Source organism: Pinus tabuliformis, chromosome 7, assembly GCF_031772625.1.
Source record: "Pinus tabuliformis cultivar Carrire ecotype Pingquan chromosome 7, CPIR1, whole genome shotgun sequence".
In the NCBI taxonomy this organism is placed as follows: domain Eukaryota; kingdom Viridiplantae; phylum Streptophyta; class Pinopsida; order Pinales; family Pinaceae; genus Pinus; species Pinus tabuliformis.
The window spans coordinates 229,951,863-229,973,447 of NC_142293.1; the positions used below are offsets into that span (position 1 = coordinate 229,951,863).

General features: G+C 38.8%; 1 protein-coding gene across 2 annotated transcripts in view; it reads right to left on the reverse strand.

Annotated features, from left to right (window-relative positions):
* LOC149246690 (pentatricopeptide repeat-containing protein At4g21880, mitochondrial-like) overlaps positions 1-21,585 on the reverse strand; it is a 474,640-nt gene that overhangs the window by 305,045 nt on the left and 148,010 nt on the right. The window lies entirely within an intron of this gene.

A 21,585-nucleotide genomic window follows, 5' to 3' on the forward strand; every position in this document is an offset into this window, starting at 1 on the left:
AGAAGAAACACCAAGAACATTTATCAAATGTTGGTTTCTAATATTTGTCCACCCATCTGATACAATGGATACCCCATAATCCACCCACTCATGTGTAAAACGTGTCAAAGCTCTTTGAACCTTAGCTTTTTCTCTTTCTAATAACACTGTTCTAGCTTTCTCATAGTTGGGGGCCTTGTATCCTTTTGGGGCTTCATTGATGGCCTTTACCATGTCTTGCCAATAGGGAGAGCGAAGCACATTGAATGGTACACCGCAAGCACAAAGAAAACGGACTATCTTTCCATCCACATCATCCCTCCCAGTAACATTAAGGAAATCCCCTATTGTTTTTCTACCTCCAGAGGTTGCAAAAGTACCATGAGGAGATGGGCAACTACCAAATTTAGAGGTTGCACTTGATTCAGAATGAGTTTTTTGTTTCTTGTTTTTTCCTTGTGCAGCCATCTCTAATTTGATGTATTTTTGTCTTTGTTCACTTGAAATGTTTGGGCAAATGTTTACCCCCACGGAACCCTTTCTTTCATCACTGTCTAGCACCCCACAAAGATGCCTCCTCAGACGGGTATATGAACCCGTATATGGTTTTCCTCCATGACAACCATGAGGGCACATCCATTTGTAAGATCCACCACCCTTTCCCCCTTCAAGTTTGGTCACAAAGGTCCACAAGGGATTTGATGTACCTTTCCCATCTTGTGCTTCAGTGTCCTCTTCAAGTTCATCCCCTTCCTCTTCAAACCCTTCCTCCTCATCATACATTGGGTCACTACTATTAGGACCAAGTTCATCCCCTTCCTCTTCCCCTCTATTCCTCACCCTTGCCATCATTAAAACCAAGAGTGGAATGATACATAGAAGCCAAAAGAACACCATCTTGGAATATGGATATAGGTGGTGGACAACCTGTAAATAAAGGAGCAAGTAGAAACAATGGGAAAGAGTAGGAGAGGGAGGAGAAAAATACAATTTTTTTTTCAAAAAAACAAGGGAGTTTGGGGTTTGAACTTACCTCTTTAGCTCTTGTAGATGAAGTCCTCCAAGCTCTTGCTCCAAGCTCCTCCTCCTTCTCCTAGCTCCTCCTTCTTCACTCCTCCAAGCTCTCCTCTCTTCTCCTCTCCTTTCCTCTCTTCTCTTCTCCTCTCCTCTCTTCTCTTCTCCAACTCTCATAAACTCAAAGTGAGAAAATGAGAAGAGAATGGGGGCTTTATTCTTTTCTAAAGTCACCCTAGACTCACCCTAAACCAACCTAACCCACCCCCTCATGCTAGTTAAGACTCAAGTTAAAACAAATTAAAAAAAAATCAAGTTAAAAAAATGATGCCGCGGGTTGCTTCCGGAATCGCCTGGGAACCGTGCGGGTGGCGTGCGGTTCCGGGCCGGAAGCTTGGCGCCACCCCGTGCCCGAACCGCCCTCGGATCCGCGGTTCCGGGGTGGCCGCAACCTATATGGCAGGAACCGCGTCTAAAAGACGGAACCGCGCCCCCTCCTCCTCAGAATCGCGATTCCTAAAGGGATTCCGGGACGGTTTGCTCCGAACCGCGGTTCCGGGTTTGGATCCTCCGGGGGGGGGGGGCGATTCCTGCAACACTGAGGTCTACAAGTGACCAAATGCTCAATAAAGCCAGAATATATGTTTAATGTGGAAGAGTGCGTAGAGCATCTTGCAAACCAAATATCTAATCCAAACAAGAATGAACTAGTCAGCAACTTACCCAAAGATTGTTACACTTCATAATGACTCATAATTGTGAGCACGTGACCCAATAAAGACCAGATGTCTGACAAACAAATTGTCTACCAATGATGATTAGCCATAATGACTAGGGGACTACAGAAAATGTGGACATACCCCTTAGTGACCAAAAGTTGTGACCCTAAACTTGAGATAATACAACTATTTAAACTATTGATTAATCAAAATTGTTAATCATAATGCCTTGTAGGTTCATTACACGTCCTCCTTCAGATGCATTGTCTTAAAGCGTAATTTGAGCAATGATTTCCCTGTACAAACAAAATGTTATATTCATTGTTCTAGGCTCTGACTAAGTGAAAATATTTTGAATATTACTCATAAAATTCTCCAATTTTTATAGGGGCAGCAAAGTGGAATCAGAGGAGAGTTGGATCAAATGGGCTTTGTTAAAATCCTAAAAGAACTGGTAAAATACCCATGGGCCTTAGGTCATCATACTAGTAATGTTGTGGAAGCCTTAGCAATTTATAAAGGATTAAGTTAATGGGTGGACAAACTCAACCCTTTCCCAGTTGAAATTCTTCCCCAAATCCAGTAGAATTTTCCCAGAAATCATACTTCTACCTGATTTACAGGAACTGTTCAAACCAGACTTGACCTTATCAAACCAAGTATTAATCTGCAGTAGATATCCATGGGTATCATTCAAGAAGAGTTATTCGCTACAGAGTTCACCATTAAGCATTGAATGTCACAGAGCACGTTACAGATATTGGCAAGAGCGGCTTGGCAGTACCAGTCCATACATCAAGCCACACGTTCTTAAAGTATTAGAGAGATCAGCTCCAAACGATCTCAGAGTAGAGTACCTCCTACCCATCAGACTGCCTCCCAGTCCCAGAGACACAACCAAAGATCAATTCATAGTTTCTTTCTTCCAACCTCAAATGCTAGGAGTACCCCTCGCTCATACATTCCTTGCAAGATCATACAAGAAGAGCCCATGATGGTTCCAGAGGACTCCGACAGTGAACCACTACCATGTTAACCCTCTTCACCCTCGACCATCAGACTCAGGAATCATGACATCATCGGCCTCATCGTCTCTCTCTCTCTCTCTCTCTCTCTCTCTCTCTCTTGACAAGCTCTTGAGTTGTCCAAACTCACTTAGTATTTTGTAACACTATATGTTTGTCATGGTTTTATGCATTTATACATATGTTTTAATGTTAGATCTATGCAGGTTACTTTCAATATATTATCTTCTGCAATTCTAGGAGTTGCAGTTGCACTCCCAAAATGTATTCATACTACTTGTACATTTTAGTCCCACTGACCTAATTTTGTGGTCATTCATCCAACATTAATATAATTATCTTATCTTATCTTATCTTATTATGGCATGGATTCGTTAGTTGGTCCAATGATGCAACATTAATGGTTCATTGAGTGCTTATCAAACTTGACATATGGACATATGTTCTTCTTATTCAAATATAGATGGTTGGATAGAGCTCAAATAGGCTACTTTCGCACAAGTAAATGCAGAAGATATACCAGAGGTACGTATCAACAAGTGATTCAATGGAGTAGGTACCCCACATGTGTGTAGCATTCAGAGTTAGTTTGGGTGGTCGACGAAAGCCAATGGATGTGACCAAGATGAGTTTGCAGTGTCATATTTTTCATGACCTAATCATAGTTTTGGACACCCGTTGGGAAGATGTGCAAGAGGTTATGTTTTTAGGCAAATTGAAGAAGTTGTTGCCTCTAGCAATTTCTATTTTTAGCAACTACTATTTTCAGCAATTTTTGGAGTAGTCCAATTAACAACCCAATTTCATATTTGAGGACCCAATTGGAGGATTTGCCTATGGTGTGAATTTCATTGGATTCCAAGGACTAGTTATTCTTAGTGGAGTTATTTTTAGCCAGGTGGTTGGACTTTTGTGTACCCAATATGGCAAGTAGAACCAATGTGCAATTTCAAGCCATTTTAAGCACTTTGAAATTTCAGGGACAGTTAAACCCTAGATTTGCAAATCTAGGGGGTTAATGACGCTGGAGGTTTAGATAGATGTTCAAATACAGTTTTTCATGTGTTGAGGATCAGTTCCTAGGGAGAGTGGTTGCAGTATGGATTCGGTGATGGTATGGTTTTCAGGCACAATTTCTGCAGAGATTGGAGAGAGTTGTTATTTTTAGTAATTCTCCTACTTTTTAGGAGATAGAGCTTAGAAGCCTATATTGTAGTATTGATTAAATATTTAGAGTCCTTGTGAACTCAGAATTCTAGTGAGACTTCTCAAGAGACATGCATGTTGATATTTCTAGCTCGGACAGTTACTTTGCATAGGCATAAGTGTCTAGGTGTGCAGAAGTTGCCTAATCAGTGAGAAGAAAGTGGAGTCAGGTAGTAAAAAGAGTGGGAGTTAGATGAAAAAACTAATGTATACTAGGAGAGAGAAGATAGATTGGAGTTACCAAAATAAACTGCCGTTAGTGCTACATCAAACCTCCATCCATCCATGTGCTCTAACAACTCTGGAAGCTCTCCAATTTACCCAGTTGTTTTGCCACATCATTGGTGACTCATAGTAACTTGTCCATTCTAGACATTTCCATGTGTCAACCTCTTAGACAACCATATGTCACCTTGCTATAAATAGATATGCCAAAAATAACAGTGCCCCTAAAAATAGGAAAAATAGGAAATGTCCTGATGAAATAGGGGAACCCCTATATAGTATGGCTAAAAATAGAAAACTATCTGATTGTCCGATTGTCCACAATATTATACTCGTTGGACTCAGATTTCCATAGAGTCCAAATACATTGTCAGAACTACCATGCAAGGACTGCTAAAAATAGAAATGTCTTGGATTTGGATGTCAACAAAATTCCCTCATTAGACTTGGTTTTTAGTGGGGATTTCGAATACGTAAATAGATCTGACAGGCAGCCAATGCTAAATAGAAAGTGCTCAAATGTCCATGAAACCATACTCATTGGATTTGTCTTTTAGTATGGAGTGCAAATCCACAATCAGAATCGACACGCAATTACTACTAAAAGTTGAAAGTGCTTGTTTGTTGCTCGAAAGTAGCTTATGAACACAAAATCTCGCAAGAATCCTAGATAGACGATTATCTTTGACATACGAGTCTTTGGACCAGACCTGCTAAAAATAGGAAGTGCCATGCATTGTTAAATTTCCTAGAACTCAACAACTTGGTAGTTCATTACCTAGAAGATTACAGTTCTACTGAATAAAAGCACGACTAAAATATTAACAACACTTAAATAGTGGAAGCAAAATAAGCAACCAATATCAATCACATAAGCACACAATTTTTTTGCCCAATCAAACAGTTCTTCATTAAAAATAACTTCATAACATAGTTAGGCTCCCTTACTAGGAAAATGGCCATATGAGGAAATTACAATTACAATAATACCTTAGATCTGATCCAACTGATCCCATACTAGAGTTGTCCTTTGTTGTATCTCCTTGTTGGTTTGTATCTCCCTTGCTGCTCCTTGCACCTTTCTCGAACTCAGCACACTTGAATGGAAGTCCTCCACCCAATCATTGAGATCTCTCTCTCACTTTGCCTTGTGCTTAAGATGTATTGTGTGTTGTCTCCCTTAGCCTAACCTTTCTTTTAAAACCTTGAGTTATGACTTAATCCATAACCCTAATATCCAAAGCGATTGATGGTTGAGATTAGGTCTCACCTCACTTGGAATTGATGATTGAGATTTATCTAACTCACTAATGCAAAATCCTTTGCATTTCATTAGATTAACTCACTTTTGTCTTATAAAAGAAATTACTTTAATCACTAAAGTAATTGCTAAGGTTAAGGGTGTGTTGTCGCACAGAATGTCTAGGCACCGCAACAACGCTAGATCGGGGGGCTATCACCCTGATCCCAATCTCTCCGTTTAAGATGTCTCCCTACAGTAGGCTAAGGGGGGTAGACCCTATGGAAAGAAAAGGAATGAAGAAGAACTAGTTGGGAACCAACCAGTTCGAGAGACACAGCAAGGCGATCAAGTACTTGATTAAGGTTTAGCAAGACTTAGGATTTGATTAAATTTTAAACGATTAACACTAGTGCCTTATGGAGTCAACAATCATGCTAGCGAAATGAAAACCAAGTAATCGATTAGCAACTGTTGCTTAAGAAACAGAGGTATGCAATCTATTATAGTTCCACGACAAGTTTCTTTAACAATCACTTGAAAGCATTTGTAAAATGTCTAGCATGTAACAAGCATTAAATAATCCAAGCAATGGCGATCAATAGATGCAAGATATTCAACAGATGCACAATGCCTTAGCAATTAAATTTTAAGAAATTCAAATACTTTACACAACCACGAAATTTAAATAATAACTGATTTAGATCCTAGAATTTAAATGATTATGCTTAGTGACCCAAATCTAGGAAATTTACCACTTTCCTACAGTTAATCTTTATATATGAAAATTTAAGCACATTTAACTATAGAGAAAAAGAAATGTTGATACCACAAAATTCTCCTTTAGATTTTATCCTTGACAAATTTGATTAGTCTTTAGGAAAACTTTTCGATGTGCTAAACAATACTAAATGTGACCAAAATAAATCGAAAAGGATTTAATAATTTTTAAATTTTTTAATGGGCCAGAGGCCACATAAGGAAAACTTTTCGATGTGCTAAACAATACTAAATGTGACCAAAATAAATCGAAAAAGATTTAATAATTTTTAAATTTTTTAATGGGCCAGAGGCCACATAAAAAATTTAAAACCCTTAAATGTGATTTTTATTTCGATTTAAAATTTTAGAATATCTCAAAGTCACATTAAAAATGAAAAATAAACCCCTTCTTTTATTTACTTTTTATCTTTTAGTTTTTTATGTTTAGAACTTTTTTTTTTCTAGATTTTTTAGAACTTTTTTTTTTAATTTTAGGATTTTTCTAATGTTTTAGATTTTTAAGATTTTAGAAAAAAAAATAATATATATATATATATATATATATATATATATATAATCAAAATCAAAATGAAAGAAAAACCAAAATAATTTTTTTTTAAGCTTTTAAATTTTTTAATGAAATCAGAAGTTAAAAAAAAGGGAAACCAAACCTAAATTAAAATTTTAATGAAACTAAAATACATAGGCTAATCCTAATGAACTCAAACCTAAAAACATAAAAATAAAATCGAATGTATAAAAAAAAAACTTAACCCAAACACATTAAAACAAAAAAAAAAACCTAAAGTAAAAAATCAAAATGCCTTGTTGCTTGCAGGTTGAAGGCTGTGTCGACTGCGATGAAGGCAGTAGGCTCACACAGAGAGCAGGTGAGGTCTGGACGACGGAAGGAGGAGACGCAGCGAAGGAGAGATAGCAAAATGAGGCAGCGATGAGAGTTTTCGATGTGCAGGTCGACAGATGGCTTAGCAAGGAACAACATGCAAAGCAAGGAGGCTGGACGTGCGGATTAAGGAGCTGGACGGAGCAGCAGACGAAATGCAAGGTAAGGTCGAGGAGAAAGCAACGTTGAAGCAGTGAATGTGTGGAGGATAGAAGGTTGATTTAACGGCGTGAGGATTATGTGCGGATCTGGACAGCGGGATGGAGATTGAGAGAAAGGTTGTGGATCTGAGGGGTGAGGGAATGAAGGATGTTGCGTTTTTTTTTTTTTTGAGCTTGTGATGCAGGTCCGGCAACAGCTTGGAAGGAGGAAAATGACTGCGGGAATGATGCAGAAGAAAAGTTTCTAAAAAAAAATCAAAATGCACAGTAAACCCCAAAACCAGGCAGCCAATCAATCTGCAAAATGGTGGCCCAGAACTTTCACCAGAACCTCTAAAAAAATTTCAAGAAATCTTAACTAAAATTTTAAATCGCTCTGCTTCAGATTTCTTTGAAAACTCTTATAAAATTTACAGATTTAAAAAACAAAAAAAATTAAAACTCTTGCACTGTGAAATCTGGATATGATCCCTGCCAAAATGATGTTGATGGACCCCAAAGATCCAGATCTTACCCTCTAGGGCCTAGATCTGGACTCTGCATAGCTTTCAACTTCAGATCTGCAGCTACAGGACAACAAGAAACACCCAAACGATATATATAATGACCCAAAAAACTAAAACCCCGAAAACCCAAGTTAGAAAATTGAAAATAATTACAGATCTATATACATGAATGGCAGATCTATCAAATCTAGGGAGTGTGAGCCCGACTCCACTCCCAGATCTGATAATCTGAGGCTCTCAACAGCCAAATCTATTGATTTAGCGCAGAAAAAGAAAATAATTTTTTTGAATTTTGGAGGAGGTACTGAGCTCAAAACCCTTCATGCATCACTCATAAAAATATCTTATGATAAGCCCATGATCAAATTTAAGTTGGGCTCTTCAGAAAACACGGATCAGGAATTGACTGGTTCAACCGAGAACTTCCCCGAACATTCGATGATCTAAAAATAAAGACTTTCCTGCAAAACTCAATTCAGCCATCAACATAGAGCGAGAAAACGATAATAAAATTCAGATTTAATAGAGATACCTGTTATTATATTCAAAATTTAAATTATCATTCAAACCCCAGTGATTGAGCAAGATACCTGTACTCAAATCACTCTTCAGAAAGCTATCATCAATGGCTAGAAAAAAATCTATGCATGAAAATGAGTCAATGACACATCTTACAGTGTTTCCACGAAGAGTAACACCAACAGAAATTAACCCCAAAGTCTTTCTTTATTGCTCATAAAAAATTACAAGAGAGCTTTTCACTTAGTACATGATCAAAAGATCGGATGAACTGACTAACAAATGACCTCCTATTTAAAGATAAATCCTCCAATGGCTAGTTCGAGTGATCCTCGTCAAAGCAATCTCAGCCGCTGATGAGGATTAAAATTTCTTTTAATCTCATCCGTCAAAATTTTAATTATTGAGGAAATTCAAAATTTTCAATTAAATGCATTTTAATTAATTCAAAAATTAAATTTTTGAATTAATTTCCTCAAAATTTTGACTGACTAAACCCCATGGACCAAAAGCTTAAAATTTAGCAAAACAGTTAATTTACCTTAGTCCCTAGACCTTTTAAACTTTAATTTTTAAAGGACCAACAAATTTTGCCTTTGGAAAATTTAAATTTACCTAGGACCTAGAATTAATCAAATTTCTCGCTTAGGATTTTAATTAATTTTGGCCAGAAAATTTAATTAATTAACTTATGAGGGGATAAATTATTTTTCGAACCTTCAAGACACTTTACATCATGATTTCACATTTTTTACATTTCAAGGAGGAAAACCCATTTGCAAAAGACCCTCACAGACTACCCAATTCTGCGACACAATTATAATCTCGCAGATCAAGCAATTTGTAATAAAATAACTTAACCAAATAGTTAGGATTATTCCCAAATCACTTTTATATAGACTCTATCTACAACACTAGGACTCCCCTAAGATCCCAGTGACAAAATCCATTCTGGCTTTGGAGTAAGGCTGAAGGAAACCTCTGCTGACCATCCGAGAATGGATCGGTGAGATAAAAAAACCTCCCAGAATGTAGATCGTCACCAGAAAAATAGGTTTACCTAGGCAATTACATACACGACATGGATCTGCTGAGATTATTTACAATTTACACATGCAGAAAGGGTTTACAATATAACATGATGATCAGGCTGATGATGATAGTTGAACAGCACGGACATGTCAATCAGGCGCTATCCCTTTTGTGAAAAAAGGGGGTGTACTGCTATGGGTCGTTGACACGTAGTGGTCAACATCTGGCTCTACTTGGGGACACGTTGCAACAACAAAGGAATGTGAGAATCCAAAATCCGCATCCACGCAACACACAATATAACGTAAATAGCGTCCATCCAAAAAATCATCATATAAAGTTAAGCACAGAAAATATATAAGCTCTTCATTTATTAACTAGTCTAATAACATGAAAAACACAAATCTAACTACAAAATGAAATACTAAAATAACAGGGCATAAGGTTAGAAATACAATACAAAGATGCCCCATGGCATCAGATGCGTTCAATATAGTGCATACTGAGCATTTGCCTGCTTTCAGGCAAATCTGTCGGCTGTTTCTCGGATGTGCCATGTCCAATTCTGCATACGATAGGAATTTTTCCTATCCAAAAATCAAGCTGCTCGCGGCCATCTGATGCATCAAATCGCTTTCTCATTCTCTTTATCTTGCGTCTTTTCTTTATGGCGGGTTGTATCACTGATGACGTGGAACATTCTACTTCAAAACTCTCAAATGAAGTATGTAAGATATGCGTGACATGTCTTTCTTCATTTTCTTTCTCTTGCGCTTTTTTTTGTGGCAAGCTGCATCACTGATGGTGTGGAACATTTTGTTTCAAAACTATCAGATGAAGTATGTAAGATATGCATGACATGTCTCTCTTCATTCTGCATCTGCTCTGTCAAGAATGATGGATCAGTCTCACAGGTGTCATGAGTTATAACTTGATCTTCTATGACTGGTGGATTAACCGTGTGAGCATCAACCTGATTATTAATTTCCATTTTATCCAGGTCACCTTCAATTAGCCACTTTTCAATGGAACAAAGGACCTCATAATAAGATGGAGCTTGCTATAGCATATAGGGAGGATTATGATCTGTTGATGTTTCCTTGTTTCTTTCATCCTCTAACTGATGCTGAAGTTTCTGAACCTGTATTGTTATGGCATCCATCTGGTTAGAGTGTTCAACCTTCATAGCACTGACTTCCTTGGCATGGTCTTCCTCCATGCTCAATAACTTATTCTGAAGACATATTTGACTAGCTTCCATATCTTTTATTACTTTGTCATTATCTGCTTTTATGGTCATCAAGCAATGTTGCATAGAGTTTATCTCTTTCTCATGATTTGCTTGTATGATAGCTAACTGATTATTATAATTGAATCTCATGATGGTCATTTCTTCATCCATAGTTGAAAATCTGTTCTAAATCAAACTTATTTCTTCTTGATAACTTGTTTCCATGGAAATCACGTGATTTGAATGATTAAATTCCATGATCGTCATATTTTCCTCTAGGGCTAATAACTTGCTTTGCATAGAATTAATTTCTCTGCCATGATTAGCTTTCATGGTTTCCATTTCCTTTTGCATGTCGGTCCTCATATCCTCCATATTCTGAGCACACTTTTCTACTATGGTGGTTACGTGATCAGAGTGTTTAATTGTCATGATTTCCATATCCTCGTCACGTTTTTCCAGTTGAGTGTATAAAGTTCTCATATCCTTGACGTAATCAGTTACAAAATTCTCTTGATTAAGCTCCATATTTTTTACCAATTGCGTTTGACTGAACTGCATGCCTCTAACCAATTGCTTTAGTTCTTCTATCATTTTCTTATCATTTTCCCTTTCATTGTCAACATTGATTTGACAACTTGTCCCTGTTTTTCCACTGTCATGGATTTGATCTGCAACAGTACAAGTGGATGGCACATTCTGATATGGAGAATTGTCTTGAAATCTTTCATCGACAGTTGGATCCTTCACAAAATCACTTTCATTCTGTTGCATAATTTTAGGGGCACAAGGCGAGCTACCTTGATAACCATATCTATCTTTAAAAGCATTGACGATATCTTGTAAAGAAGCGAAAGAATCTTCAGGACAATTATTAAACCAATTCAAAGCATCACCCTCTAAAGAAAAGGCAAATAGACGCATTTTGACATCTTCATGATCATACTGAGGAGAACTACAATATATGAGCATTGTATGAGTAAACCTGCATAGATGCTTTCTAACAGCAACTGAATCACGACCCGAGAACAAAGACAAATTATGAATGGCCACTTCCGGAATATCATGGAGAAAATCAGTAAAATGACACAGGGTAAACAAATCATCCATGATGACTTGCTTGAAGGAATAATGAGAGACCAAATGGATGATAGAGAGAGATCTCTGCTCAAGAAAATCAAGAGATCCACTAGAAGCGAGCTTCTAGTAGAAATTCTTGTAAGAAATGAAAGAAGTGGAGTCGCCACTTGAACATGAATCTAACTCTAGGATCCAAAAGACGGGGACGAAACATGCTTAGGGGGGTGGAATGTTATATACCTAGGGGGGATAATATGGGGTACCAAGGGAGGTACCCAAGGTAATAATGTAATAATGGAATGGGCCATAGTAATAAATAAGGTGGTTAACCCATGTCATGTAAGGGACCACAAGTAGTTAATAATAATGTAATGGGCCCATGGTATTAGTTGATGGTATGAGGAAACCATGGTAATGACCCATGGTATTGTATGTATGAGGCCTATATAGAGGCTAGAGACTCCACATGGAGAGATATGAAGAGAAGTATTATTGTATGAACAGGCATATGGCTTGTGGAGTGTTCTCCTTCCTTAAGGAGTGAATGTATGGTGTCGCCCTACCTTAAGGGTTTGATTAATAAAGAATCATTTCATATTATTTCTGGGTTTATTTTCATTGTCTTATATTTTCATATCAGATCTATAATATTCTTGGGTTAGATCTACAACAGATCCTATTTTCACTGGAAATTTTTGGACAGAATTATTTTCTTGTCTAGGTACTCAGTTAGCTCATAGCTCATCTTATCATCCTCAATCTGATGGGCAAACTGAGATAGTAAACAAATGTTTAGAAGGATATCTTCATTGCTTTGTATCTGATAAACAGACACAATGGGTCAAATGGTTGCCTCTGGCTGAATGGTGGTATAACACTTCCTTCCATACAACAACAAAAATGACCCCACTTATGGCACTTTATGGATATCAGCCACCATCCATCACATCATATTTAAGAGAAAATTCTAAGGTTCAAGCAGTGGAACATCACATCGAGCATCAACAACAAGTCCTCCAACTCTTAAAGGATAACCTCGTGTTGCCGTAGAATAGAATGAAACAACAGGCAGATCAACATCGCAACAAAAGAAGTTTTGATGTAAGTGATTGGGTATTCCTACAGCTACAACCATATAAACAAATGTCCCTCAAGCAAGCTAAGAAGGATAATAAATTATCACCAAAGTATTATAGTCCGTACAAGGTGTTGCAAAAGAGTGGTACTATGGCATACAAATTGGAGCTTCCTGCAGCTTCTCGATTGCAACCAGTTTTCCATGTTTCATGTTTAAAGAAGGTTATAGGCGACAAGCTCCCAGTTCAAACAATATTGCCAAAACTTGACGAGGAAGGAAAAATTATATTGGAACGGAAAGCAGTCACAGAAATAAGAACTCGACAGCTACGAAATCGATCAATTTCGAAGTATCTCATCAAGTGGAAGAACTTATCCGCTGAAGATTCAACATGGGAGGATGAGAAGTTTATACAAAATCATCCAGAACTACTCAAGCGTTGAGGACAACACTTTTTTGAAGGAGGGGGCATGTTAGGTCCCTATAATAATAGTGATTACCCATTACTATTGTAGTTATATCCCTTATTAATATTGTTGTGCCCCTATTGTCCCCATATTGTTATTATTGTGCCCCATAGAATCCCTCTATTGTTATTTTTGTGCTTTTATATTATTATTGTTAGGTCGGCTGGGTTATATTGTTACTCCTTAGACTCCTATATATAGAAAGGAGGTTTTGTCATTTGAATCATCAAAGAATCATTCATTTGTGTAATGTAAAGGAGGTTGCCCCCTCGAAAAGAGTAAATTCTAAGGCGTTGATCTATCTTTTCTATCTTTTTGTGAGCTGGTTTCATAACAAAAATCCATGAAACTTTAGACTCTAGCATGAGAAATAGCAGGAAGGAAGATTGCAACCATGGTCACAAGAACCATGTTGCAAAATATTTCATCAAAGGCAGGGATCAAGCAGCGTTAAAGCACTATAAGAACAGAGGGTGCAATCATCGAAAAGCAATCTCAGTGAAGAAATCTTGACCTTCTAGGTCAGTATGGTGCTTCTTTGGCTTCAAAGCCCCTTTTTGCTTTATATAATAGCCCTCAGCGTTACCTCTTCTAAGCGAGAAAACTTCATATTAAGCCCTCTCCCCTCTCCTTACCCAGCTCGTTCACCCCATATCCCCCCATCCCCTCCACTCCCTCCACCCAATGCCCCATTGCAGCATAAAACCTTTGTTATGTCCAGATTTCGGTCCTCTCTCTGGGACCTCATTATTGTCGAAATACAATGGAAAATCATGATTGAGTGCTTAACTCGGACTTCAAATAAGCTTTCATTCACACCTAAATATATCAATGGGTCCACCCCCCCAAGCCTTCACCACATCGCTTTTCTCTCCTCTCTCTGATCTCCGATCAAAGCTGGATCGTCGATCTGTCCCCATCGGATCTGACGGTTCTTATCGATATCGGGTCGACAACATGATTGGAGATTACCCACCCAAAAAGCGGTTTTCTCTCTCTCCTCCGCTGCTACGTGTCGCCCGGTCAATGGAATCGGGCGTCCTCCCCTTTTTACCACTCACAGTTTCTTATCCGCCCGAAATACCACCTTCGCCTTTAGACTCGCCTTTCTCTTTGATTATCGTTCGAACCTTCTCGCCCCGATGACCGTTGATTTGATTCATCAATGGCAGCAATGGTTCCTCCAGACTGCAGCACCTCTGGATAATCTCTACCGTCCATCCCATGATTCTGAACTTTGTGACTTAATCTGGGCAGTTATTAAACTGAAAACCCTGTTCGTCGATTCCAATGGCCCCCGTGCCTGACAAAAGGAAAGCGGTCAACACCAGAAGAAGAAAAAGCACCTCATGCATTACAAATCCAAGGAAGCACAGTAAACAAGGAGCAGAATGCAAAGCCAAAGGGAGAACAGGAAATCAACTCAAATGGAACCACAGTGGCACATTATAAAATCAATAGCACAAGTAATGAAGGAGAGAACTCAGTCAAATATGAAAAGAAGAAACAGCCAACTCAGGAGCAAACAGTCCATAAGCCCTGAAAAACTGTCAGAGAATCCATGGCATGTAAATTTCTCTTTCTAATAGGTTAGTTTGTTAGGCAGTACACTAGAATACCCATAAAAATACATGAAGTCTTGAACACTAGCCTAGGAGAAGAGACTACGTTCCTATCTCCTGGCTTAGATGTTTATCTTTTTGCAGTTGTTTGTAATAGGAGCTTGCTCCAACAAAGCTTTTGATAATATATCAACTACCTGACCTTGTTAAAGAAAAAAACAAAAATATTTGTTAAGTAAAATAACAAGAAGGTAGGAATAAATCAGATAAAGTGCATGAAGGGTTTCTAACCGAGTAAACTTAAAAACTTCAACATCTACTCGGTGCCCCATTCCTCAACCTCAACACACTAGAGCATCACACACTTCTGAGATGCCTTTCTTAATCTTGTGATGTTGTATGGTGTGTCTTCTCATTCTCTTAAGCCTTTCTTTTATAACCTTTTGTTGAGCTAAATCCCTTACCCTAATCTCCAAAGTGATTGAAGATCAAGACTAGATCTCGCCTCGCCTAAAATCAAAAGCTAAGATTAAAAACATAATTACTAAGGTAAATACTTTACTTTTTCTAATGTTTTAGCTCAATAAGCCAACATGTGTGATTTTCCTAAGTTAAAACTTAAGCTAAGTTACAAATGCAACTTTCTCACACTAGAGCAAGTGCCTATGGAGATCTCAAGCGACTTCTACATGCCTAGACGCTTACGCCTTTGCAAAAGTACCTACACGAGTTCAAACATCAACACTCCCTCTTAGCAAGGGAGTAACTTCTACCCCTTGGAATTGAATTTGATCCTGACTGCATCAAATGCCTTAGATGATCCCTCTAAACAAGAAGCCTTCCCTACCACCTAATCTAGAAACATAATTGAAGTCATGCTCTCTTTGGACTAGTTCAAAGAAGCCTCCTACCCCTGAACACCCTATAAAGTCCTCTCATACCAAGAGACCTTCTTGACAACTTTGGAGGAATCTGTCGACTGCTCCTTGCCTCCTAAACTTAAAGGCTAACTCCCTCTAAATTTCTCAACCTTCGGAGTTTCCCAATCCTTGTCCTTTGTCATTGTTGTACTTCTTGCCATCGCTTAAATAGGCTAGCCCTTTAGCCTATACAAGTTGCTCTCTCCAACTCCAATGACATGTCCCTCATAAAAGCTAGATCCCATGGGCCTATTCAGTGCCTCTCCATCCTAGAATGCTACACAGAACCCTTTCTTCTCCATCATAGAGATTGAGAGTAGACTCCATTTGAGTATGGCCTCTCCCTCTAGTTTGCGGCTAAATGACAAAGCATGCCACTCGTTTAAAAGAAACATTCTCTTCACATCCCACATAGAATTCAAGAGTGATTGAAGAGATATGAAGCTATTGGCAAACCATGTAATAGCAGGGTGCACCAACTCTTTGTTGTTGGTCAATGTTCTCATCAAATAAAGCACATATGCATGATTATATATAAATTTTGTAATGTTTTTTGATGATTCAACAATATTCTTGACAAAAGGAATTTTTCCTATGTCCTCCAACATTAAATCAATGCAGTCTGCAGCACAAGGCATCCAACATATGCCAGGATGCCTCTCCATAAGCATCTTGCCAGCAACAACATAATTAGCAATATTGTTCGTTATGACCTGGACAACATGTTATAGACCCACCTCTTGAAAGAACACATCCAGCAAATCACATAATAACTGGGTATCTTTGATATGTGAAGGTGCATCAACAAATTTCATAAACATTGTCCCTTTGGGACAATTAACCAAGAAGTTAATAAGGGTTCTATCTTTTGATCGGTCCAAACATCTGACATCACATTGCATCCCGTATGTGCCCATAAGCCCCTAAACTCCTCTAATCTCTTAGTGCATTCAGCCTTTTCATTCTGAAGAATATGCCCTCTAAATTCATCATATGAAGAGGCTTTGTACCTCAAGCCAACAATAGCAATAGCATCAATCACGGGCTGGAAAAATGGATTGTTCCAAGCAATGCTAAAAAGAATATCACTCCAAAGAAGACACCTGCCCAATAGCTTGTTAGCTTCTTTCTTCTCTGTTTATTTAAGAGCTGACCTATTAGATGGTTGTGCGCTAGGTGTGGTTCTAGGAACAAAAAATGATCAAGCAATTGTTTGTGGGGTTGGTTGTAGAAATTGATGTTGAAGAAGAGTCAGTACCACTCTCATGGTCACCTCCCAATCCTATCACTCCACCCCTTACCATGTGACTCTTCAAAGTTGCCTTGGTCAATTTGGTTGTCTCTATATCTTCCAATGATTTGAGGGCTCTACAGATGACTCCTAGCGTCGTGTTTGTGCAAAGCCCTACTTCATGTCCACGAATTTGTGTAAGGTAGAATTTCAATCTGTATACCTATCATATGTTGCCCACATAACTTGCAAGTCAAATTTGATCTATCAAACCCTTCATCAGGTTCACAAAATTCCCACATGGGTTCTAATTTCTTTCGCATGTTTGTAACTTTGTTGAACTCTTGAGTTTTAATGTAAGATTAAAGTTTGAACATAGGGCACAAGAAGAATTGAGGGTTAAACAAATGAAATTAAAATTTACATAAAACATTTTGAATTTTTTACCAAAATAAACCCACAACTCAATGCAACAATAATGGCAAAAAAAAACATTCAAACCCAAGCAAAAATCATGGAAGAAAACTAGGGCACAAGAAGAATCTAAACAAATAAAACTAACAATCAAGATTTTTCATTTTTGACAACAAAAAGAAACCCTCTCCACTAAATGTAACAAAAATGACAAAATAAATACACTCAATCCAAGCAAAAATCATATATAGGTGACTGAAACCCAAAGAAAAACAAGGAAAAAACAAAAAAATAGGACCAAATTTGATGACCATACCTGAAAACCACGCCCTGTTGAAGAAACTTGGTCCAAACTTGAAGTTTTTTTGCTTTGATGCTAAATTCCTTCACTTTTCTCCTCTCTTGCCCTTGTAGATGAGTTCTCCTCCTTCTTAGCTTTCACCCTTGCCCTCTGTTTGCAAAATGAATAATAATAAAACCCAAAAGAGCCTTTAAAAACTCATTGTCACGAGACCCAGCGATTTTTTGAAGTCAAAAACCGCAATTTTTTAAAAATTTTGCGATTTTATCACGATGTTCGCAACAATGCTTTTATCTAAATCTGTCATTTCAAACAAGAAGGCAGAGACAAGAGAACTTGTACATATAGGAATTCTTGTTCTTCCTCGATTGGAATAGAACCAGAGCATGGTCAAGAAACTATGTTGCACGAAACTTCTAGGAACCCGATGTTTCGGGTCGTACCCATACCCGAAACTCCGAAACTTGGCCGAAACTCGGTCGAAACTTGACTATAATATAATCATCTATGAGAGTTAATATAGCATTATTTTTCCTTCTAAATTGTCATTTGTGGGTCTTATTCCCATTTTTCTTGCAAGATAATGTGTTATTCACTTATTTATTTAAATATATTTATTTATATATACATATCTGATGTTTCGGTCGACGTTTCCATTTTTGGTTGATGACGTTTCTAAACGTACCCGTTTCGGAAACTCCGAAACGTTTCAGCGTTTCATGCAACTTAGTCAAGAAACAAATGAAATGTAGATCATGGTTGTGGATTGTAAGTGATGGTTATTACTTATCCAATAAGTTTCAAAGGTAGAAAGTGCCAAAATTTGCACAAGCCAACAACCCGATCTATTCCCTTCCCTTCATGATCTACAAGTGATAGTATCACCATGGGGATGACAATGTAAATGAACCTATAGTTAATCGATCTATAGTCTCCACTTGAGTGGTTCAAAACATCTCAATGGATTAATGATGGATCCTTTTGCTTCATATTCCAGCCTAATTTCCTAAGTAGTATTCCTTTCATATATGCTTAAAATCAAGGGTATGATTATTTTTTGGCCCTCTCAAAGCATGGTTTTCCATTGATTTATTTATGGTATTCTCTAGATGTGGCAATCGGTATTTATTCTCTTTCAAACTTAGTTCGTACATATTAAAAGCAGTTTCTATCGACATATCATGATTGATAAGGTGTTGAAGATGTAATGGTATCTCTTTCAAATTTGTTGTTGCATGGTGGGCCCATAACCCACAGGTCCAAGGATCGAAACTTCGCTCGGATATTGGTTGTCAACACTGTGAAAAGTCGAGAATCCCACCCAAATCACCTACTGCAGCAACTAATTAAACTCCTCCTATATGTTAAATACTGAAACAAATTATTTACTGTTTCCTACAGCAAATATCGAAGCTAACATACACTGCAGCCTTCACTTAATTAATTTATATGCGGAAACAAGAGACTAAGCAAGAAAGAAAATACAATACAATAACACTATTATTTTTGGACAAATGTCCTCGGAAAAACCCAATGCGGGAAAACCGATGCAACAGATATGAGGGTTTTATTATTATGCAGTAGTAAATCTAAGTACAATTCCTGGATGCTCAACTAGCAATCCGATACAGAGAGAAACTGGACAAAACGAATGGTGAAGTTCTCTCACCCTGTCACTGGGAGAATCTGAGCATGATCACACTGAACTGGAGTCTCTGTGTACCCTCTGCACAGAACTGCATAAGCCTCACTCAGTCCCTACGTCACCCCTACTAGGTATCACGTTGCTCCTTCTCCGAACCCTCTGCTGGTTAGAAAATCCGAATCTCTACCTCTTGGTCTCACACCCCAACTCCTGGCTTCTGAAACTCGATTTCCTCAATAGGAATTCGATCTCCCTCTAAGGCCTGTGCTGCCACTGTGTTAGCTCTGCATGGGTCAGCATCTGCCTCTCTCTAGACGTCATTCTACCCTCTCTGCCTCATACTCTCCGGCCCAAGAAAACTTCCTTCTTTTGGATACTCACTGCACCCGATTGCAAGAGATCTCTTCGATCACTCCTCTAGCAACTGCTACACTGCCCTCTCTAAGAAATTCGATCTTCTTGATCTCTCTCAATGTGTTCTCCAAGTGCCTATCAAGCCTTCTCTTATAATCCTCTCACTAATCAATCAACGGCCCAGATTAGATTCGAATCAATGGCTAGGATCATATTGACTTGATCTTCACCTTCTTCTAGACATTTCACCCACAGTTCATATTAATACCCTTTAATTATTTTAATTTCCTAAGTTTAGACATAGGGTCCCATTAAAAATAATTAATTATTTTAATAAAACTGTCTCCGGATGGGATTTCCCAAAACGATTTCTAGATATTGGAATGTGTCTAAGCCTCCCCGAAAATTTTGAGACTTAGAGCACATCCGACGCTACTAGAAACCAACACTCCCTCTTAGCAAGGAATGTGCTCTAGCAATGCTTCCCACTGAAACATCACCCTGACTTCATAACATCGTCCTCTGCGCTACTGACGTTTGACATGTTCTCCACCAACTACTGCACTGCTACTGCTGCAATTGTATTGTTGCTGACACTGGCACTATCAACACTGCATTCGTACTACAGCTCCCTCTCAAGTGTTGCATTTGTGTTGTTGCTAGCACTGCCACTGCACTGCAAACTGTTGTTGCTACTCCATCAGCAATGGAAAAACATCCCAAATTACTGAACTAACTATGTTCGGTATGGTACCACATGTATGCTGAAGCCTAACTGCTGCTAGTCTCTGCACTGGCCCTCTGAATCTACTGCGCTGCAGTTGACTACTGCTTTGTGCCATCTGCATTGTTGCCAACTCTGCTTTGCATTGTTCAGTCTTTGGCACTCCTAGCCACTGCAACTGTCTCTCCAACACTCCTCGGCACCATCTAACACTAGTCCATCCTGCTACTTTTGCTTTGGGCTCCCGTAGCAAGGAATTGATCCGAGAGGTGGGTTCCTCAAGGATCCTGCCCATCTGTAGCCCTTTAAAACTACAGCTCCAAATCAACCCACCTCCCTCCTAGAGGTATCTCGGTTGTCATGGCGAACTCTTCCTCCTCAATCTTCGCAAGTGCAGCCTTCAGATTGTGCTTCTCATCTTTGTCCTTCTTCCTGAGAGGACATTGTGTTGCGTAGTGACCCATCTCACCACACTTGAAGCACTTTATCTTCGAGACATCCTTCTTCCGCCTCCGCTGCTCCTGCTGCCCCTTCGATGCAAGGCCTACATTCTCCTCCTCCTCCTTGGGCTTCGACCTACTGCTGTTGCTTCCGTCAAGCTTGCACTTGACCAAGTCTCTCTTCATCTCTTGTTTGAGAGTTTCCCACATCTTATCCCAATTCGGCAAAGTTGCCCTGCCCAGGATACTCTAGACAAAGACTTGCCACTCATCTAAGACAGAATTGAGCCAGTTTCACCAACTCTAAGTCTTGAGGTGTAGACCCCATAGCAGATAACTCATCACGGGTCTCTTGAGCTTCGTGAGGAATGGATCCACACGTTCCCCCTTCTGCATCTAAGTAGATCCCAGCGTCTGCTCTAACTACATCTTCCGCGACTCAGAAGATCCCTGATATAACGTAGACAATGCATCCCACATCTCCTTAGCAGTCCCTCTGCTAGCAATGTGACAGACCACATGATCCTTCACTCCGTCGAGGATCATTCTTTTCGCCTTCGCCATATCAACACAGTACTTCTTTAGCGGATCTGGATCTGCTGGTCCACCCACCACATTGTCGACATATGTCTTGAGGGCATGCTCATCTAGAAGGAATGACATTCTAGCCTTCTAGATGACATAGTTGGATGCTTTGTCCAATATCCGGACCCCTCAAGCCACTAGTTGCCATCCCTATCACAAATGTCGAAAATCTCCTATTTGGTTCTTACTGTTGCTGCTCAACGAATAAGAAAACAGACTTATTGGCGGGAAGTCTTACTGAGGAAAAAATCCCTCACTGTG